Here is a 23556-nt window from a genome sequence, read left to right as displayed (position 1 = left end):
AAGACTTGTAGTTCTTAAAAGATAAATGTTAGTACAAGTTTTAGAAATTTTATATTATAACCCCTCTTAATGTTTTTGTTTTATTAAAATTTGTAAAATTTTCAATCAAAAAATAAACTCGCCATTGTTGATGTCAATAATTACACCATGCTCACTCATGGTACTAACCCATAAAATCAGTCGCACCCAAGCGCCAACAGAGGGCGCCAAACACCAAAAAACAAGTCACAAGCGGACATTACACTGTACTGTTATTTTAATTTGTTTGAGCGGGGCATGTGCGTTAATTGTGTCAAATATTTTAACGTGATTAATTCAAAAAATTAATTACCGCCCGTTAACGCGATAATTTTGACAGCCCTAGTTCATAGATAAGCCGCACTGGACTATAAGCCGCAGCTATATATTCCAGGGATATTTTCACCAGAAGATATTAACCGGCAACACTTCATTTGACAGCATCATCATAAGACTGTCAAAAGACCAAATGAAACAACATGAACCAATTGGCTGCAAAGCTTCATTGTTTCAAGAAGTTTCATTTGGCCACCACTGCTCCTTTTGGGGGTGACAGTCAACCTATGCTGCCACCTGCTGTCAACACTGTTGTCGTCCAACATGCCTCCTAGCATGCATTGCAGCGCTACAGATGTGAATAACAATCCAAATTCATGTTCTGTGCTAATTATTTCTTCAGTTACTATTCCAGTTGTTTCATTAATTATTAGTTATGGTATTTGGTAACACTTTTACAGTGGTGCCATAAGACTTTCATAAGACCAAATGAACCAACATGAAGCTTTGAACCAATTGGCTGCAAAGCTTCAGTGTTTCAAGAAGCTTCATTTGGCCATGACTGCTCTTTGGAGGAGACAGTCAACCTCTGCTGCAACCTTCTGTCAATACTGTTGTCGTCCTCCGTGCCTCCTAGCATGCATTGCAGCGCTACAGATGTAAATAACAAAGTGTATGTTCTGTGCCAATTATTTTTTCAGTTTCTGTTCCAGTTGTTTGAATAATTGCTAGTTATGGTATTTGGTAGCACTTTATTTGAAAGTGGCGCTGTAAGACATTAGTCATTAGACCATCATAATTATGACACTGCCATTAGCATTAATGAATGCTTATGACTGATGTCATTTTGTGTCATCCGGCAAATGATCTCACTTTTAAATGGAAGTAAAAGATCCGAGCTGGACATAAATTGAGTTAGTGACATAATTTGCCGGATGACACTTAATGACATCTGTCATAAGCATTCATTAGTGCCCATGATAGTGTCATGCAGGGGTCGCGTTAACCGAATATTTTCCGTCGTTGACCGATTTTTTAAAACGGTGACGGAAAAAACTGAATTCCATCTGTCATTTTGACAGGTTGCAATTCACACCCCAGACCACAGGGTGGCGAGTGAGCATATTAATTAGCTATTGTCTCTCTTGATGCATGACGTCGTTGGCCTTACTCTGAAAAATGTCAAGGCAACTGAGTGTCCGAAGTTTCTTCAAAACCCCCCAAACGACGATGGTGTTGATAAAAGAGGTGAAAAAAAAGGGACTGCACAAGCGGGCACGCAATTCAAGTCCATGCGCACCAGGAGGAAAGTGTGAGACTACGTTCAAGCCACAGCAGGTGAACTGTTAATTTCATTGTTCCATAATATGTAGCCTACCTACTGGGGCCACAGTCAGCTGTTTTTGTCAATGCGGAGAAAAAGTTACATATTCATCTGCTTGATGTGTGATGGCACGGTGTGGATTCTCTGTTAAGCTTGTTCGGACAGAATATTAATTTAAAATGAATGAAAACTAAAAACTATTGAATATGTTGAAGCGGTATGCAATGTTAAGAGTCTTGTTAGCTCGAATTGCTGTGTCCAGCCGCTGTAGCTCTGCTGCTCTCTGTGAACTCGCTATTCAAGCCGGAACGTGCGCGGCTCTTAAGTCTCTGTCACGTGACTTTGTCGTAGCCGGTAACGCGCTCGGTCAAATGGACACACAAGTACGGACGGTGAATTATGCCAAACAAAGGGTCACCACAATGTCATTATCATCATTTTAAAAATTGAAGTGACGGGTAAAAATAGATTATGACCGGATTTTTATGACCCTGTCAGTCAAAATGACAGACAACGAAAAAGTCTCGCGCAACCTCTGGTGTCATGTCATAATTATGGCAGTCGTATGTCGCTACTGTCAGATAAAGTGCTACCTATTAACTCGAATAAATCAACAAATAAACCGCACTTGACTAAAAGCCGCAGGATTCAAAATGAGGGGGAAAAGTAGCGGTTTATAGTCCGAAAATGATGGTAAATCTATTTTTTTAAATCGAGTTGACCATTTTATCTTCAATGATTGCCACATTTGGCTAATTAAAATCCACGAAAAGTATTTTTTTACTGGATTGTATCATAGAATTGAACTCAGGTGCATTTACATTTGAAATTTTCATTTTAAAAAAAACATCAATGTTTAGAGTTCATATGATTTTCTTAGTTTCTGAAAAAGGCCTTTAATCGCAGTAACCAGTTTTTTGTTTGTTTGTTTTTTTGTTTTTTGTTTTTTAAGTTGTGGACTGTTTTCACATGGATAAAATGTTCAACAAATACAGTTGTACCTCTACTTAGGAAATCAATTGGTTCTGGAAGTAGTTTCGTAACTTGAAAATTCTGTAATTCGAGACGTGTTTTTCCATGTACTGTTAATACCCTAATGATAATCCATTCCAAGCCCCCAAATTTCAGACATAATTCTTTTATAATGCAGAAAATTGCTTTAAAACATGTAACAAATACATGTACAATTGGATTATTGCACAATAAACATTAAATCAGAGTTGTGCATAATGTAAAAAAACAGGAATAAAGAATAAAAGTGAATACACTCATGTGAAGGTGTTGGAACACGAGGGGCGAATGAATAGGACGCTGGGATACACACATACACAGACAGTAGAGGTCCCTCTTAGTCAATTGGATGCCAGGAATGCCAAACAATAGCCAATGGCAAAGCAGCTATAAGTATGTTACGTTCAGTAAACTCTGATAGCTGCGGGTACCAGCCATACTGTATTTTTGCCTTTCGTATCCTGAAATTTCTTTCGTAACAAGAGGCAATATTTTCCCGTTGAGGCGTGTCTCAACCTGAAAATTCTCTAGAGATGTTCGTAAGTAGAGGTACAACTGTAGTTGATTATGTAGCTCTCCCTAGTCTTTCCTAACCATTTCTGAGCCAAGACACGTATTTCACATTAAGATAGTCAATTGTGTCACTATTTAATGACCTAATTGTATGTTATATAATTTGTATTGGAGAAAACTGAGCAAACTCCTGTTTACACAACCAACATCCTCTATAGATATCAGATTTTCTATTTTAGGGGACCTTAGAATGACCCCAGATGTGCTGTTTATACACCAGGCCCTCGTCACCGCCACCTTTTACACTGTAACAACTACAACAAAAAGTTCAAATCAACGTATTTCACTTGTTTTTTTTCTTCAAAACTTAAAAAATCAACTTGTTGCAGAAACTCAAAACTTTAACTAAACTTTAAACTAAGGGAAAAAAGTAGCTTATAGTGCGAAAATTACAGTACTCAACATGTTACTGAAGAAAACTTGAAAGTTTGAGTTTTGTCTGTTGAAAATCTTAAGATCACATAACTTTTCGGAAGTAGAATTTTTTACAGTGTATGCTGTCCTCTTTCACACTTTATACACTTTCATGCTACTTTTCCAATATTGTGTCTCCAATAGTTATTCACAGTTGGTCGTGTTTTGTATCGTGTCCGTACAGTGACCGATTCAACTGCTTGCTTAGTTGCTGAATGAATCTATTTTTAGCTCTTCAGCTCATGCAACATTTTATTTATCACATTTTGAGTGTGTTTATCTCTTCAACGGGGATGTTTGTGAGCTTGCAATTTTTTGCACTTATCTGGCGCTGATCTGAAGCCACTTCCTGCCATTGTTGGGTCACATCCCCACTGTCTCCTCTCTTCCCGTCCATCTAATCCCCCTCCATTGCTGATGAGGAAACGGGGCTCTTAGAGGATACACAAAGACTGCAGAAGGGGAAAAAAATGCTACTTAAAAAAAAACGAGAGTCCTGTTCTGGTCCTGATAAGCATTGATTGGACTGAAGTGGGTCAAGCAGCCAGCCTTGTGGTCTGATAACACTAACGGCACCATTAGCAGGCAAGATTGCTGAGGGCAACAAGACAAAAATTAGAAATACGTAATTTATGCTGTCCAACTAACGCATTAAACAGCGTTCTACAATGACATCATTTGAAAATTATATCAGATAATATCGACATGTTATTTTTTTTTTTTTTCAGTTTTGGGCCAATATGCATGTCGCATTCAAAATAAATTGCCTTCTGCATTCGTACAAGGGCCGGTCACAGCTTAGCACAGCAGTTAGCCTTATTGACCGTTAGATGTCTCCGAACTAAGATGCTTGGCATTTGTTTTGTGATCAGACCATTTGCATTCATGGTGCAAAAATTAAATGAATAATAATTGATTGAAAAAAAAAATATTATAAACTTAATACAGTGGTGCAAAATAGGCACTTTTTCCCATAACTTCAATTTAAGTTGTTCTCTTATATTTCGCACAATGCTTATTTGGAAAACCTTGAAGTTGTTACATTTATCATTAGTAAAGCATCCATTTGAGCATCACAATAAAATTAGCCATAATACGTTACCGGTAAGTGCACGTTCGCATAAAATTTAGGATTTTTTTAGTTGAACAATATCAGGATATCGGTTACAAAGTCATTATCAGACAACTCTATTTAGAATGCTGTAACAATAATACTCTTGAGACCCCTGTAAATACTGTATGAATGGGAGGGGGGTAATAATTCATATATGAAAGGGAAATAGAAATAAAAACAAAAAAAGAACAAAAATTATAGAATACAATAGATTTTTTTGTCTGTTTTAAGTACAATACAATTAAAATGTAGGTATTTGAACAAATTGTGCAGCTACTTTATGAATACGCAGTGGTGAACAAGGCACTACTGTAAAGTAGAAAAGTAACTTGCAGTCCCACAAATGTTAAGAGTTTCAAAATATTTCAAAGACTGACCAAAATAACATTCAAAGTTATATACAGTAAATGAGTATAAAGCAAACAAATACAAAATCAACTGTTGTTAACTCATTAACTAACATTGACAGGGATAGACATCAAATCTAGGCAATTGCCTTGTTTGCCTAATGGGACGCGACGCCTCTGGTTCTACCTCAATTTGACAAACACATCCCCATTCATTTTCAATGGGAATGGAGCTGATATCAACAGGAAGTGGCCCAAAAAAAAAAAACCAAATCTACAGGAAGTGGATAAAAAAGAAGTCTAAACTATGAAAAACGCACAAATGCGCGATAGAAGGTTATAAATCATGTGAAAACAGCAAAAAAGAACTGTAAAACTGCAAAAAAAAAGAAGAAAAATCATAAACGATGGAAAAACTAAAAAAAAAAAAAAAAAAACCTTAAAAAAAAAAAAAAAAAAAAAACTTTAAAAAAGCCACAACAAAAATTGCCAAAAATTGAAAAACCATTGAAAGTTTTAGGTCATTTGCCACTCCCTCTCAAAATAAATTGGACGTCTACAGCTGTCGATGGCAGCCAATGACTCAAAAATAAAAAGCCTGTAAAAACAATTAGTCATATTCAAAAGTCGTAAACACAGGCTTCACAAATAAATACATTAGATTAGAGGATTAGTTTGACATATTTTTGCTTCGGTCCAAGCAAGGGATGTACGTGTCATCACAGGCTGACTTCATGGCCTTATAATTGAAACTAATGACAAAAGCACATGTTAGTTGAGACCTCTGGGTTTAAGGTTACAATAGCTTATTGTGTTTCAGTGTTCCACACAATCTCTGTGTGTTTGTGTTGGACGCGGGCGTAAATTTAAGTACAAGTGTGAGTCTTGAAACCAAACTCGCTCCAGTTTTAAATCTCTGAAGTTAAAACATCCGCAAAGCTCCATAAAACGGTTCACGTTACGCACGGAGTCGCACACTGGAAAGCTTCCTAAATCCTCGAGAGCATTTTAAAATAATTCACACACAGTTTGGACTTCTCCGTCACACTTTCCCACGGGAATAATGTTAGGATTTTCAAAAAGTTCTTCAGTGTTTACGCAACGATTTCTTTTGGGCTTTGTGTTGTAAATAATGTTTTTTTAATGCTTCACTTTTGCTTCCTTTCTCAGGTCGTGGGTGATTCTCCCTCACCCTAGTTCCTTTTTTTTTTGTAGGACAGGAAGTGACCACCAACTGCAAACGCTGACCCAACACGTCACCTGTGTAAACAAGCCCAATTGATATGCTCGGCTTCTGATTCCAGCTTTCATTCCGTAAGTTCACGTCCAACTTATTTACATTTTTTTTTGCACATACGTTATTGGGAATTTCCATCTCCTCACTCTTATATCGGATAAACATTCCATCTGGCCTACTTCTGGTTCAGGAGACAACAAGTGGAAAGCAGGAAGGTTGCGATCAACACATTCCTCCGGCGAACCTCCAAACAGAAGCTTGACATCCACATCTTCCCACCCCAGTAAGGTGAGCGGCTCATTAGGGAAAGCAACCATGGTTCAGCTCTGGATGTCACGTGGTTCGAAAGGTCAGACAAACACATCGTGCACATGTGCTGGATGGCCTCAAGGAAGTCCACAGTGATGACATTGTTCCTCTGCAGACAATAGTAGGTGAATCGGAGTTCGTCTTGAAGAATCTCAATTCAATACTTGCTACGTTACTCGGAATAAAAAAAAATTTGGATTCAAGAATTTATTTCTAGATAGTATTTGCATGTACGTAGATGGTTTAGTCATTGTTAGGGCCCGAGCGCACTTAGTGCGAAGGCCCTATTGGAATGCAAAGGTTTATTTATTTATTTTTTTTCATGGCAAATGAAAATGGCCAATTTGAAGGCCTGAACATGCTCAAAAACTCAAATTTTGCACATACCTGAGGGTTCGCGTAAATTTCGATAATTTAGCAACGTTACGAAAAAATGTCACTAAATGGCTCAATGGTGCCCCCTTTAAATTTAAAAAATGCCATTTCGTTTGATGTTTTTCAACGTAGAGCGATGAAATTTGGGGAGTCGATAGGTTGTCTAAAACTTTCTCAAAAAGTCTGTAGCACCCATATTCCAAACCCAACAGGAAATCGGGTATTTAGGATTGAATGTTGAAAAACATGCCATTTTACTTGAAAACCAGGGTGCACGTTTGAAACCATTACACCGAGGCAGTTAGTTGGACCCTCCTCAAAATTGGTCAGACTGTTAAAGACATATACAGTGCCTTGCAAAAGTATTCGGCCCCCTTGAATCTTGCAACCTTTCGCCACATTTCAGGCTTCAAACATAAAGATATGAAATTTAATTTTTTTGTCAAGAATCAACAACAAGTGGGACACAATCGTGAAGTGGAACAACATTTATTGGATAATTTAAACATTTTTAACAAATAAAAACTTGAAAAGTGGGGCGTGCAATATTATTCGGCCCCTTTACTTTCAGTGCAGCAAACTCACTCCAGAAGTTCAGTGAGGATCTCTGAATGATCCAGTGTTGTCCTAAATGACCGATGATGATAAATAGAATCCACCTGTGTGTAATCAAGTCTCCGTATAAATGCACCTGCTCTGTGATAGTCTCAGGGTTCTGTTTAAAGTGCAGAGAGCATTATGAAAACCAAGGAACACACCAGGCAGGTCCGAGATACTGTTGTGGAGAAGTTTAAAGCCAGATTTGGATACAAAAAGATTTCCCAAGCTTTAAACATCTCAAGGAGCACTGTGCAAGCCATCATATTGAAATGAAGGAGCATCAGACCACTGCAAATCTACCAAGACCCGGCTGTCCTTCCAAACTTTCTTCTCAAACAAGGAGAAAACTGATCAGAGATGCAGCCAAGAGGCCCATGATCACTCTGGATGAACTGCAGAGATCTACAGCTGAGGTGGGAGAGTCTGTCCATAGGACAACAATCAGTCGTACACTGCACAAATCTGGCCTTTGGCGTAAAAGCAACACAGCTCATCACCCTGAACACACCATCCCCACTGTCAAACATGGTGGTGGCAGCATCATGATTTGGGCCTGCTTTTCTTCAGCAGGGACAGGGAAGATGGTTAAAATTGACGGGAAGATGGATGCAGCCAAATACAGGAACATTCTGGAAGAAAACCTGTTGGTATCTGCACAAGACCTGAGACTTGGACGGAGATTTATCTTCCAACAGGACAATGATCCAAAACATAAAGCCAAATCTACAATGGAATGGTTCAAAGATAAACGTATCCAGGTGTTAGAATGGCCAAGTCAAAGTGCAGACCTGAATCCAATCGAGAATCTGTGGAAAGAGCTGAAGAATGCTGTTCACAAACACTCTCCATCCAACCTCACTGAGCTCGAGCTGTTTTGCAAGGAAGAATGGGCAAGAATGTCAGTCTCTCGATGTGCAAAACGGATAGAAACATACCCCAAGCGACTTGCAGCTGTAATTGGAGCAAAAGGTGGCGCTACATAGTATTAACGCAAGGGGGCTGAATAATATTGCACGCCCCACTTTTCAGTTTTTTATTTGTTAAAAAAGTTTAAATTATCCAATAAATTTTGTTCCACTTCACGATTGTGTCCCACTTGTCGTTGATTCTTGACAAAAAATTAAAATTTTATATCTTTATGTTTGAAGCCTGAAATGTGGCGAAAGGTTGCAAGGTTCAAGGGGGCCGAATACTTTTGCAAGGCACTGTATCAGATGGTAGGTTATGAAAATGGTGAGTTTTCATTCACGGACCTGACCTGGGCGGGGTACCAAAGTCGGGCGTTTTTTTGGCAACACGCCAATTAAGTAAATGACTAATTACTTCCTGATACAAGGTGCAATCCTTTTCATATCTGGCATGCATGTGAGGTGTCCCAGCCTAAACACGACTACATTGAAATATTACGCATTAGGCCTGGTTGATATTTATTTTTGAAAGGTGATCACTTAATGTCTAGCCATAAGCGGAGTTAAGGGGGGGGGGGGGGGGCCTGGTGGCCGAAAAGTGTCATTGCACGTAATCGACTTTCTTTTATATGTATATAAAAGTTTTAAAGAATTAAAGCAAACAACAAAAATGAATGACATGAACAAAAAAAGATATTTTCATAAAGGGTCAAAATTATTTTTTGAACAGATCATGTGACTAGCACCTTAGAGGGTCATTTGCTTTGCATACTATTTACTAAATAAATAAATAAATAAAATTAGGGGAGGGCAATTTTATTTTTCAAATGATTTTTTCTTTGTTTAAAATTTTTTATGATTGAAGCAACTTTTGGGGGGATTGAATGATTTATACATAAATGTCCTGGCCATAATATGGCCCAAACTAAAAAAGGGATTGCTTCAATTAAAGAAAATATTATCAATGAAAAATTAAGTATTCAAATGCAAATTTTTGAGTCTCAAATATTTTTTCGCATTCAAAAACTTTATTCTATGATTGAAATTTTTCTTTTTTTGATTGAAGTGTTTTTTCGTTTGAATATTAGGGCTGTCAAACGATTAAAATTTTTAATCGAGTCAATTACAGCTTAAAAATTAATTAATCGTAATTAATCGCAATTAATCGCAATTCAAACCATCTATAAAATATGCCATATTTTTCTGTAAATTATATATATATTCTGTAAAATAAATTGTTGGAATGGAAAGATAAGACACAAGATGGATATATACATTCAACATATGGTACATAAGGACTGTAGTGGGCATTTCACTCTACTGTCATTCTATGTCTATGCTGTCCTCACTCCGAAGTGTCTACTTTTTCCAAAGCTGGACAGCTAGTGAACGACGCCTTAATAATCAGACTTCTTCCTTTTTCATCTGATTTATTAATAAAATAGCCTCAAACCATTGTCCTCTTTAGACCGTCGTAAAACTACAAAAAAAAGTACACAAGCATTGCATTAGCAACAACGTTAGCTTAGCACGCTATACAGGTTCACTAAACATAAACAAAAAGCGTCTCATACAAAAAATATAACATTTCGCTTACTAACATAATATGTACATTCTTTACAACAACCATACTTATGGACAAATCTTGTCCAAGGATCATTTAGCACAACATTACAACGTAGGCGTCAGCCCGAGACGTCGTGCAGCCATATTGAACTGGCAAGAAAAAAATAAACCATGTCGCAAAGCGACCACAAGAGTTCGCTGTTAGACAGCACAAAAAGCCTTGCTGTAAAACTTACCAAAAGGCAGAATACTGTCTGAGCGGGACATTTGCGTTAATTGCGTCAAATATTTTAACGTGATTAATTTAAAAAATTAATTACCGCGCGTTAACGCGATAATTTTGACAGCCCTATTGAATATATATAATTTTTGTTTGAAGCAACTTATTTTTTGATTGAATAATAAAGACACAAATGTCCTTGCCAAAATGTGGCCCAAACAAAACAAAAAAAATATTACTTCAATCAAAAAAGTTGGTTCAATCAAAAAAAAAAAAAAAATGACTGCAGTCAACAACAAAAAAATCAAAGATAAATAGATTTCAAATGCATTTTTTTTTTAGTTTCAAATTTGTTTTTGCATTCAAACACATTTTTTTAATCAAATAATGAAGACACAAATCTACCTCCATATGTCTCTGCCCAGGGGATACAATTTTTGACTGGGGTGACAACATTGGCATGACACCGACGGGCGTACCATATTCAATGGATGACGATCTTGGCGGGTATACTGTAGCTGTCCTAAGCAGCCTGATTTAGAATTCCCCTCAAGAATGATGGGAAACAAACAAACAAACAAAAAAAAACGCTCATTTTCAACTTATTATTATAAATTATCTTGTAAGTTAATTTTATTGCCATCACTGTGTTTTGGGGTCATCAACATGTTTTGCGCCCCCTGGCCCAAAAGTCAAAGTGATCAGATCTTTGACAAAATCACACTGATGAAAGAACAGTGTCTGCTTTAACTAAAACCAGCCAAACATTTATAGGTTTTCATTTTTTTTTAATGAGGATAGTATGAAAACAATGACAGAAGGGGGGAAAATAAGTAAGTGAACCATCACATTTAATATTTTGTGCCCCCTTTGGCAGCAATAACTTCAACCAGACGCTTCCAGTAGCTGCAAATCAGTCTGGCACATCAATCAGAACTAATCTTGGTCAGATTCCTGGGATGTCTGAAAATTCTGTATGTAGAGACATTCTTAAGTAGATGTACCGCTGTATTGTCGCACAACTATTTAGTGTACAATCTTGGGGTGATGAGTCAAATTATTAATGAGTCCTTCCTTTATAGATGAAAGGCCTTAGTGAGAATTGAACTCACGACCCCTGGTTTACTAGACCAGTGCTCTAACTGCTACAAGGCCCTTTATCCTGCTCCATCTGACATTCAGAACACCGAATTAATCTGTGTCTGCCCTAAAAACTCATAATGCATTATATGTAAAAACAGAGACATCATTGTACTATCAGTTAAATATTACTAGGCCAGTCCATAACACATAACATTTGAAGCTTTGCTTGTTAGGCCCAACTGAGAATTAAACTCACAACCCCAGATTTTCTAGCACTCCAGCAAACTCTCAGCCACAAATAGGGCCCCATTAGTCGCTACCATTTTCACTGATGGTAACGAACAAAAGGTGTTAACGTCTCCTACTTTGAAGCCTTTGTGGCTAACAAGCTGGTGTCAAATGCCTGCTTTTTTGACAATTAGTAAATGAAAGGGGAGGGACGCCAAAATGTCTGGGGGTACCTGTGGTGTCCCTTTTGGCTGCATTAATGTAGTTAGATACCTGATGAAAACCAGCAAATCGCTAGCATGGATTGAGGATTAATGCATGAATATTAGGGCTGTCAAAATTATCGCGTTAACGGGCGTTAATTAATTTTTTAAATTAATCACGTTAAAATATTTGACGCAATTAACGCATGCACTGAATGAGCCGCTCTCGCCGTTGCCTCAAACAGATTTCAATGAGGCCGTTTATGGACATTTAGAGTGAAGAGAATGCCACCGGCCGCTTGGGGGCAGCGCAGCGCCATTCCATACTAATGTTATTTCTTCTAATAGTGGGAGAATTAGTAGTTGTGAGACGTTTATGCTGTTGCTTTGTGTTCCACACATATTTCGGTAAGTTTGCTTTCTTTTAGTGGCAATTATGTGTCTCTTGTTGTATTTTGGGTACGATATGCTCAGAAATATATCTGTTATAAAGGCGAGTGGACGCAGGCGTTCTTTGGGCTGCGCTGTTTATTGGAATACGCTTCTGCAACTCCTTCACAACAAACAGAAGTATCATTTAGTGAAAGCACAATGAAAATAATATTGCTATCTCTAAAAAAAAACAATGTTCACAAAAAGAAAAGCACTTAAGTCTGTAGTAATGAGGCCCTATTCTCACACAGCTAAACAACAATGCAAAGTGAACTGGCATTACCCAGAGTTTGGTCACTCAATTCTTATTATTGTTATTTTTATTCTTATTATTATTATATTAACTCTACTTTTGATTGAAAATTGTACAAATTTTATTTAAACGAAAATATGAAGAGGGGTTTTGATATAAAATTACTATAATTTGTAACTATAACATTTATCTTAAGTCTTACTGTCCATGGATCACTTAAACAGAAAGAATGTTAATAATGCCATTTGTGGATTTATTGTTATAATAAACAAATTCAGCACTTATGTACAGTATGTTGTATGTATATATCCGTCTTGTGTCTTATCTTTCCATTCCAACAATGATTTACAGAAAAATATGGCATATTTTAGAGATGGTTTGAATTGCGATTAATTGCGATTAATTACGATTAATTAATTTTAAAGCTGTAATTAACTCGATTAAAAATTTTAATCGTTTGACAGCCCTAATGAATATGTTAAATTGTTGCTCGATAGATTTTAAAACGGGATCAAGCTAAGTTCAGGAAGTGGAGGCGGAAGTGTTGTCGAATGGTGAGATCCATAACTTTTCAAAATTTGGCCTTGTATTAAGGTGCTATTTGCAATGTGAACAGCTGAAATTCTTGATTAGCATCACATGAAAATGACCTAGTGTTTGTTGCTAGTTTTAGTGATAAAATGCTATGGTATGCTAACATACAGCAGGAGTACCTGACAAGTTAAACTGCAAATTAAGGCAGATTGATAAAAGTTTTACATCATTCCCTGTAGATTTTTTTTTGCCATTTAAATAAGAACTAATCAAAGGCTAACATGACACAACATTTTCTCAAAATTACTGTCAGTCAAAATTAGGGGTGGGAACCTGTGGGTAATTTACGATACGATATTTGATTTGCGATACAAGGCTCACGATATGGCAACAATTATCGATACATGGGTCAGGAAATCTTTCAACGATATTCAACAAATTTTAATCTGAATTGGAGTGTGAGTTTATCACGAGTAGACGTACAGTCCGTTTGAACTGGATCCCTCCCACTTCAAACAGATTGGGCGTCTATGGCAGTCAGTGGCAGCCAATGCCAGGCAGTGAGTTAATTTTGGGGCATTTCAGGGCATCTCCTGTTGATTTTCAGTCACTTCGTTTTGATTTTGGGGCATTTTCTGGTCACTTCGTTGTTGATTTTGGGTTACTGAACAGGAAGTGTCTCGAAAATGTCCCCAAATTAATAGGAAGTGACTCAAAATTAACAGGAAGTAACCTGTAAATGCCCTAAAATGAACAGGAACTGACCTGTAAATGCTCACACAAGACTGGCTGTGAATGCTTTGGTTTCAGTGCCATTGACGGCGGTTGATGTCCAGTCCAGTCAAAACGAATTGGAGTTAACGTAGACACTATTCTTATGGAAGATTTTGCTAGCAACTTGTCTTTTTTTTTTTTTTTTTTTTTTGAACAGTGACCCCTTTTTAAAACGATATATCAATCCTTGGCGGGAGCATATCGTTAACTTTTAAGGCTACAAAGAATTGCAATATATCACCTTTTCAATATATTGTCACATTCTTAGTCTAAATGCTAATTCTGGTTAGAAAGACCAATTCAACCTGAGCACAATAGGTACCTTGGTACCTCATGATACGTTACAATACGATTTGCAATACAAAATTCATGATAACGATCTCATGGTGTGGCAATACAACGATTATAAATACATTGGTCAGAAAATCATTCTAGAAAACAACTAATAAACACAAAAACAAGCCATCTTCATCCTTCTGCTATATGTTTATCAATAGTAGACGTCCAATCCATTTGAACTGCGATGGTGGCAGCGAATGAACTCCTCCCACTTCGAACGGGCCCCTCCCACTTATATGGCTGTGAGTGGCCGCCCATGCCAGGCAACGAGATAATTTTGGGCCATTTCAGGTCATTTACCTGTTGATTTCCAGTCACTTTTTGTTGATTTTGGAGCGTTTCAGGGTTACTATCTGTTGAATTTGGGGCATTTTATTTTACTGTCAATGCCCTACAATGAGCAGAAATTGACCTGTAAATGCCCTGAAAATCGGAAAGAGTGACTGTGAATGCTCTGGTTTCGAACGAACGAACAAATGTTCATTCACTCTTCCCCGTCTAATTGGATTGGGCGACGACCGCCGTCAATGGCAGCAGTAGAGTTGACTGAGACACTACTATGGTGGAAGATTTTGGTAGTAACTTGTTGGTTCCTTTGATATATATTTTATAAACATTGACACCTTTTTAAAACGATATTTCGATTCTTGGCATGAGCATATCAATAACCTTTTAGGATGCAAAGCATCACGATACACCAGGGTGACCAAACGTCCTCTTTTGCCCGGACATGTCCTCTTATAACGTGCTCTCCGGAGTGTTCGGCCGGGTTTCATAAATTCATGAAAATGTCCGGTTTTTATGATTTTTCATGGTACCAATTTGAAGAGAATCCCTCCGGCCGCTAGGAGGCAGCACCTGCCTGCGTTGACATGGCTCCGACTAGTAGGGGCGGGAGAAGGAGTAGATCTTCTTCTTGTTTTTTGTTGGCAGTTTACCCTTTGTTTCGTGGGGAATTACCACCATCTAATGTCGGTTGATAGTTAGTATTATATTTTAAGTAGGAGCGCCTGCCCAGTTAAGAGTTTTTTACGATAAATACGTATATAATGGCAACTGTTGACTTCTGTCTGAGATTTGTACTGGCGTAATCTGTAAAATCCCGTTTGGTGTTGCATCGTTGCGCTGCCGATGATTGTAAACTTTTATAGCAAAGTTTGATTTTGCCTCGGCCGGTACTCGCTAACAGGGTAGCTATCAGTTTGCTCAGTCGCGCTAGGCATTATGGGCGATGTAGTTTTGAAGTGCTGCGTTTGGAAACATGCTGGTTGAATAGCTTGTCAGTTTATTTTGGTTATTGTTTGTGTACAATCTAAAACACTGAATGGGAATAAAAATTGAGTGGGAATAATAATCTGTCAACGACAATTGTCGTGATAGTAATTTATAAAAATGTTGAGTTGGCACATAGCCTACTGTGTGTGCGTATTGACTGGACTACATTTCCATGGGTCTGCATTTTATATATATGTTCATCATTATTCGTTTTTTTTTTTTTTTTTTTTTCAGGAAGAATGAAGCCTGTTGAGTAACCAGTTCAGTAAAAAAATATTTCCATATATTCTATAATATATACTGTATGGCAATAGGCCTGTTTTTTTTATTTATTTATTTTATTTTTATTTTTTTTTAATAAAACTGAATTTTTCTATCTGGACGGAGGAGGCACACTTTAAATATATTTAATAGGGCTGACAAAATTATCGTGTTAACGGGCGGTAATTAATTTTTTAAATTAATCACGTTAAAATATTTGACGCAATTAACGCACATGCCCCACTCAAACAGATTAAAATGACAGCACAGTGCAAATGTCCACTTGTGACTTGTGTTTTTTGGAGTTTTGTCGCCCTCTGCTGGCGCTTGGGTGCGACTGATTTTATGGGCTTCAGCACCCATGAGCCTTGTGTAATTATTTACATCAACAATGGCGGGCTACTAGTTTATTTTTTTATTGAAAATTTTACAAATTTTATTAAAATGAAAACATTAAGAGGGGTTTTAATATAACATTTCTATAACTTGTACTAACGCTTCCTTTTAAGAACTACAAGTCTTTCGATCCATGGATAGCTTTAACAGAATGTTGATAATGTTAATGCCATCTTGTTGATTTATTGTTTTAATAAACAAATACAGTACTTATGTACCGTATGTTGAATGTAAATATCCATCTTGTCTTATCCTTCCATTCCAACAATAATTTACAGAAAAATATGGCATATTTTATAGATGGTTTGAATTGTGATTAATTAATTTTTAAGCTGTAATTAACTCAATTAAAAATTTTAATCGTTTGACAGCCCTAATATTAAAGTTATATCGGCATCTTGGAGTGGACTTCGAGTAAAATTCAAGTATCTCGAGGCCGGGCTGAGTGTCCTCTTTTTGGGAAATCAAAATATGGTCACCCTACGATATACAGTATACAACGCATTCGTTTTTGTGCCTTTTTACTAAGGGGATATTTTTAGCTTGATGTCACCGATTGAAAATCTGCTCCAAAATGCCTTTAAATTCCGGGTAAATCAGTACAATTTGCCACCAAACCAATTGACCTGCAGGTCTCGCTACAAATGCTATGCTAAAGTTTAGCGACAAGGACAGCGTATATGTCATGAGTGACTCAGACACTGCTACAAATAAAGCCTTGAGGAACCAGCTGTCTCTGCACAACCCCCCAAAACATTTAGCTCTCGTTCTGTGCGTGCATGCTGTCTGTGACAGTTTAACACACACATCAAACAACTGCCACCCACCTTTTCCACACACACACATACCACCTCACTGTTGGGGCGTCACAAGTATCACCAAAAAGTGTCCCTCAAACATGCAAGGTCTGGATAAAAAGATCAAAGATGCTCTTTTCTAAATTATTGGCGGGTGTTTGTTTTTTAGGGTGGATTGCTTTTTCTGTTTTGTTTTGTTTTTTTAGCATCACATCCAATTTTTCTGCTCGGTGTGATTAACTTGTCACTGATAGATGATGGGCATAAATGGAAAGAAGTCCTCATTGTGATCACAGTGTGTGGTTTACAGGGCAAGGCCACACAGGAGAGGACAGCAGCAACAACATGAAAATCTATTAAGGGTCACAGGTGGACTGTTAGGGCAACTCATATCAAGTCAAGCGGGTGCAAGTAAGACCACACTTTTCTTTTTACTTTGTTGTGTTTTTATGCTGAAATGAGTGGTTCTATTCTGGCTCAAACAGCAAAAAAAGATGTTAATTTGGTCAAACAAACATTGGAAAAATACTACATTTTCAGGACTTTAAGTCGCACTTCTTTATTTTTTGGCTGGACTCGCGGCACTCTGACAGCCCGTTATTTTTTCAAATTTTTTTGGGGGGTATATTTGAAAAGAATTTAATGTTATTTTAACACAGTGCTTCTAAATTAGGAGGAAGACGTAAATGTTTCGCGCCCCCCCCCCCAACTCTCTGCTACCAATGTAAATAGAGATGTTTACACTGAACAACTTGGTATGCCACCTTATATGTTGCTCAGAGTGCTTGCTGCTAAAGATGTCCCGATCGATCGGCATCCTGATTGATCGGGTCCGATCACGTCATTTTCAAAGTATCAGAATCGGCAAAAAAAATTAGTGTTGCACCGATACCATTTTTTGGCACCGATACCGATACCTGGCTGTGCAGTATCGGCCGATACCGATACCATACCGATACCACCCCAATTATATATATATATATATATATATATATATATATATATATATATTTTTTTTTTTTTTTTTTTCCAAAGAGCTACATAATTGGATGTGAAATCATTGCTATCTAGGCTTTGTCAGGCTGTTGCTTACCTTTGCAAAATAGGAAAAAGTACACTAAACCCTAGTAGACAATAGTTGAATAAACCTTCTGCTCTCAAAGGCCAAAATAGTGTTAAATTTGTGAAATTAATAAAACATGTATAATACTAGCCCAACAGTAAGAAAGTAAAAATAAATTCATAATAATAAACTCTGAATGAACTGAATAAACTTTTTTAAACCTCTCAAAGTCCAAACAGTGCAACTTTCATGAAATATTGTCACATTCTGCTGCTGGTTAGATTGTGTTTTGTTGCTGGGCGTGGGGGCGTGGCACTTGAATCCAATGCAGGCTCATCAACGCAGCATTTAAGTACGGGTGATCTCAGAGAAGGCTGCCGAGATATTTGCCTTGCTGATCGCTATTTGACATCTGGCACGATAATCAGCTACATTTGCTTGTTATGCCCCTGCATTGGGTTTTTCTGTTAGTGTGCTGCTCTCGTTTGTAACCGCTGCCTATCGTCTTAGTTTGTCCGTCGACCTGCTGTCACAGACTCCTTTTGTTATTTCTACTGTCCCGCGATCGCGTGTGATTTTTTGTTTGCAATCATTAAACCCTTTTATGTATCCCCCGCTTGTTGTCTGCTTCGAGGTTCAACCTTGTTTCCGCATTTGCGGACGCTAACAATTATAAGTAATAATAATTGACCACGGCATCTCGTCTCTCCTTTTTTTCGGGAGGTGGGAGTCCCTTATTTCTATTTCTGAAAGGTGGCAACAATACTTTGGAAACACTTCCCAAATTACTGCGGCATTTCTTTCAGTAAAAGACAATAAAAGTAAAGTAGACGAAGTGAACTGACCAGAGATTGTTGCTCCGGTCCAGCGGCCTTCTTCCTCTGGATAGCAGTCCTGCTCTTGCAGGCTCAAACTCGTTGTGTTCGTTCACGTTCCGTCTTCAAATGTTTTATCAAGTTCGAGGTATTGAAACTGGCCGATTTAACTCCACATCTCCAAACTTTCAGGCCGCAAATCTTGCATGCAGCCATTGATTTTAATCGACGGGATTTCTATTTGGAAATATTTCCCGACCGCCGCGGCGCCCCCATATTTCCTGGTTTGTTTTTCGTCCATATGAAAAAGCCCCCTTTTGATTGGTCAGGAGTGGCTATTGGCCCGCTCTCATTGGTCTGGAGCAGGCCAATAGCGATAGCTGTTTGGTGTTCACGTGTCATCACACAACACAGAGTGTAGTGAGCGCCAGGAGGAGAAAAAGGCTGTGGTCAAATGTTATAATAATGGACCGGTAAATGGTATCGGCGCCGTCTTTGTTGGTACTCGCCGATACCGATACCACCATTTTGGGCCGGATCGGCGCCCCCTGCCGATACTAGTATCGGTATCGGTGCATCTTTAAAAAAAATATCGGACATGCCTTTTTTTAATATATATATGTATTTTTTAATGAACTCAATTACTTTTTGGGAGAAGTAATTTGTAACTATAACTAATTGCTTTTTTAAAGTAAGATTAACAACACTGATTATAATGCTACTTCCTGGAAAAATTTAACAGCACACACGATTGACAGTTTTTAGCCATTTTTAGTTAAGCTATGGGGCTGGTTGATCCCAGATTAACCGATAAAATAATTGTAAATATCTTAAAAACGATAGCAGCACAAACAAAAACTTTAAAAGCAAAAAGCAGCACACATGTGGCGCAAACAATTTACATGTTGATATAAATTTGCGCCAGATGGGGGGCCAACTTTAGACCTACTGCCATATGAATGAAGTCGGAAAAATACCGCTAAATTGACCACACTTTTGAAATAAATGTATAATATCATGTCTGGAATTTGCATAACCCAACTAGCAAACAACGAAACAATACCTACCAACCAAAATAATTTTCTTCTTTTCCTTCTGTTGACATCCCTGCCAACACTTGGCTAAAAACAGAACACGGTGCCACCAAAGGATGGGAAGTTCACTTTGATTTATTTGCAGGTTTTTCCTGCTTTTGCCAGGACGGACAAACAAGCAGGATAAGACACAAGTTGGGCGGAGTTTAATACACACAATTAAAGTCGTAAAATTGATACATCTTGCGTGCGTCACAATTTTTTAAAAAAATAAAAGGAAAAAAAGGAGGAAAAAGGTGGTAAAAGCAGAGGAGTTTAGCGTAAGGCTTTATAATGAGAGGAAGGCATGTGTAATGGGGAAGGATGAGCGCCTAGCACAGGAGGAAGGGATCAGTGCTTAGGATTTGACATTGTTGAGTGATACAGTAGTTGTGTCTAAATGTCACTGGGTCGGCGCCACTGTTGCCCTCCCACCCACTTCTTCGTGCAGAGTTGTGGACTGAAAGGGCCCACCTGGGACACAGAGGGGGGGGGGAGAATGCTGCTTGTACACAAATGGAAAGGGTACTAAATATTAGTACAATAATCTGCCATGTAGTTGCAGTTCACTATTCAGAAATTAGGGCAGCAACTAACGACTATTTTTAAAATTGATAAATCAGACGATTAATTAAACGATTAATCGGATAAATGTCGCTTTTTTCAATTACCTTCACAATTTAAATTGAAGTTGTTTTAGGCATGTTGTAAGAAAGAATAAAGACAAATTGGATGACGATTTCCTTCAAATGAAATATTTTATTGCAGCTTCCTGACTGTAGTCTACAACTGTACTGTAAGTACATAAAACTTGTTAACGTTTTTAATAAAGGTTCTGAGTAAAAAACATGAAAAAAAAAATTCAGTCCACAAATAAGACAAAAGTCCTGTTCAGTCAAATAGAAAAAAGTGCTGCTAATTGGCATTTTTTCTTGTGGGCAAACCGCTGATATAAATTGTGTCAATGACTCAAGGGTGTAGGTTTGGTCTCAACGTTGGTAGGGACGATATGGCATAACCCGCATGCAGAGGCGTAGCAAGGGTCCCCAGGGGCCCCAGCCAACAGGCAACATGGGGCCCTTTGAGCATGTGCAAGTAAGGGGGACAGTTGGACTTGGCGAATAGCAAATTTAACTAGAAACTGCAATTTCGGGAGAAATTACACCTGGGTCTTTCCTCTGTGGAGATACAGATCTTAGCCCCACTCAGGTCTAGCAATAGAATGGACATTAATGCCAGTCAATGGCATTAAACAATGTAAACGCCATTAGAAATGATTGGGAAAATTGGACGTCCATGTCCGTCAATGGCAGCACCCTCCATCAGCGTCAATGCAATTGGGGACATTTGGGGTACACGTCCTATTGATATCTGGTCATTTCCTGTTGATTTGGGGATATAGTTTTTTTGCCATTGAAAATGAATGGGAAAAAATTTGGACGTCCATGGACGTCAATGGTATCAACCTACATAGGCGTCAATGGAATCCAAGTACATTGGCATCAATAGAATGTAAAAACATAATTAAATGCCATTAGAAATGAATGGTAAATTTGGACGTCCAGGGACGTCAATGGCATCACCCTCCATAAGCGTCAATGGAATTGGGGAAGTTTGGGGGACACGTTCTATTGATATCTAGTCATTTTCTGTTGATTTGGGGGGGAATAAAAAAATTCCCATTGAAAATGAATGGGGAAAAATTTGGACGTCCATGGAAGTCAATGTTATCAACTTACATAGTTGTCAATGGAATCCAAGTACATTGTCATCAATACAATGAAAAAACATAATAAAATGCCATTAGAAATGAATGGGAAATTTGGACGTCCATGGACGTCAATGGCATCACCCTTCATAAGCGTCAATGGAATTGGGGAAGTTTGGGGGACACGTCCTATTGATATCTAGTCATTTTCTGTTGATTTGGGGGGGAATAAAAAAATTCCCATTGAAAATGAATGGGGAAAAATTTGGACGTCCATGGAAGTCAGTGGTATCAACTTACATAGGTGTCAATGGAATCCAAGTACATTGGCATCAATAGAATGAAAAAACATGATAAAATGCCATTAGAAATGAATGGGAAATTTGGACGTCCATGGACGTCAATGGCATCACCCTACATAAGCGTCAATGCAATCAGGGACATTTGGGGTACACGTCCTATTGATATCTGGTCATTTCCTACTGATTTGGGGACGTTGTTTTTTTGCCATTGAAAATGAATGGGAAAATTTTTGGACGTCCATGGATGTCAATGGTATCAACTTACATAGGTGTCAATGGAATCTAAGTACATTGAAACTATAAAAAAGTGTGACTCCAGAAAATACAGTAAATAAGATTGGCTGACCCTATTTACAATGAAAAAAGTAAATTAGGGCTATCAAAATTATCGTGTTAACCGGCGGTAATTAATTTTTAAAATTAATCACGTTAAAATATTTGACGCAATTAACGCACATTCCCCGCTCAAACAGATTAAAATGACAGCACAGTGCAATGCCAACTTGTGACTTGTGTTTTTTGGATTTTTGTCGCCCTCTGCTGGCGCTTGGGTACGACTGATTTTATGGGCTTAAGCACCCATGAGCATTGTGTAATTATTGACATCAACAATGGCAGGCTACTAGTTTATATTTTTGATTGAAAATTTTACAAATTTTATTAAAACGAAAACATTAAGAGAGGTTTTAATATAAAATTTCTATAACTTGTACTAACATTTATCTTTTAAGAACTACAAGTCTTTCTATCCATGGATCGCTTTAACAATGTTAATAATGTTAATGCCATCTTGTTGATCTATTATTTTAATATATATATATATATATATATATATAATATTTTACAAATACAGTACTTATGTACCGTATGTTGAATGTATGTATATATCCGTCTTGTGTCTTTTCATTCCAACAATAATTTACAGAACAATATGGCATATTTTAGAGATGGTTTCAATTGCGATTAATTACGATTAATTAATTTGTAAGCTGTAATTTACTCGATTAAAAATTTTAATCGTTTGACAGCCCTAAAATAAATCCCTCTTGACTATTTTCTTAAACTGTCTAAACTGTTATCCTTAGGGCTGCTATCAGTTTACATAACAAGCTTGAATGTGTTCTTATTGTTGTTCTAATTAATTCAGGGTCTGATGACTTTTACCATGTTGGTTTGCGGTGGTGCATGTCGGGGCATATCCACGGGCAATCGTAGAATGGAAGACGAAGAAGCTTTAGTATTTGGCCGTTAGCTGCACAGTGATAAGGTAACGACTCTTTCATTGATTTTAAAATGAATGGTAGTCGATGGAACTCATCATGCCCGGGCTTGACTGGTGGCTGACTGTCTAAACACGTATACATGCTGACATTTAAAGCCTCGGGCGAAAAACAGAAAATATTTCCATCACTAAGATCCACTTAGATCTGTTGTTCGTCTGTTTTTTTTTTTTTTTTTTTTTTTTTTAAAGAAAATATGAAGTCAGGTTCTCTATTAATCCTGCACTTAAACATGAAGAATTGCTGTAATTACTTATATACATAAATTTAAACGGACTGTATGATTTCTACTAGGGTTGTTCTGATCATGTTTTTTTGCTCCCGATCCGATCCCGATCGTTTTAGTTTGAGTATCTGCCGATCCCGATATTTCCCGATCCGATTGTTTTTTTTTTTTTTTGCTCCCGATTCAATTCCAATCATTCCTGATAATTTTTCCCGATCATAT

The 23556-nt window shown here is 37.6% G+C and overlaps 1 protein-coding gene across 2 annotated transcripts in view; it reads left to right on the top strand.

The window, feature by feature from the left end:
- The window catches only part of LOC130905895 (TBC1 domain family member 10A-like), a 44039-nt gene extending 20903 nt beyond the window's left edge, over window positions 1-23136 (top strand). The window contains exons 10-13 of one of the 2 annotated variants that reach the window (XR_009061163.1): window positions 6293-6391; window positions 6505-6602; window positions 17178-17278; window positions 22976-23136. The gene's annotated coding sequence lies outside the window, so the exon portion shown is untranslated. Of the gene's footprint in view, window positions 1-6292; window positions 6392-6504; window positions 6603-17177; window positions 17516-22975 lie in introns of those variants that run through there. The other variant, XR_009061162.1, reaches the window with a different exon arrangement.
- Window positions 23137-23556: the final 420 nt, after the last annotated feature.

This window comes from Corythoichthys intestinalis, chromosome 17 (assembly GCF_030265065.1).
Source record: "Corythoichthys intestinalis isolate RoL2023-P3 chromosome 17, ASM3026506v1, whole genome shotgun sequence".
NCBI lineage: Eukaryota > Metazoa > Chordata > Actinopteri > Syngnathiformes > Syngnathidae > Corythoichthys > Corythoichthys intestinalis.
The sequence above is the reverse complement of the archived record's forward strand: the minus strand, read 5'-3'. Positions and strand labels throughout refer to the sequence as shown.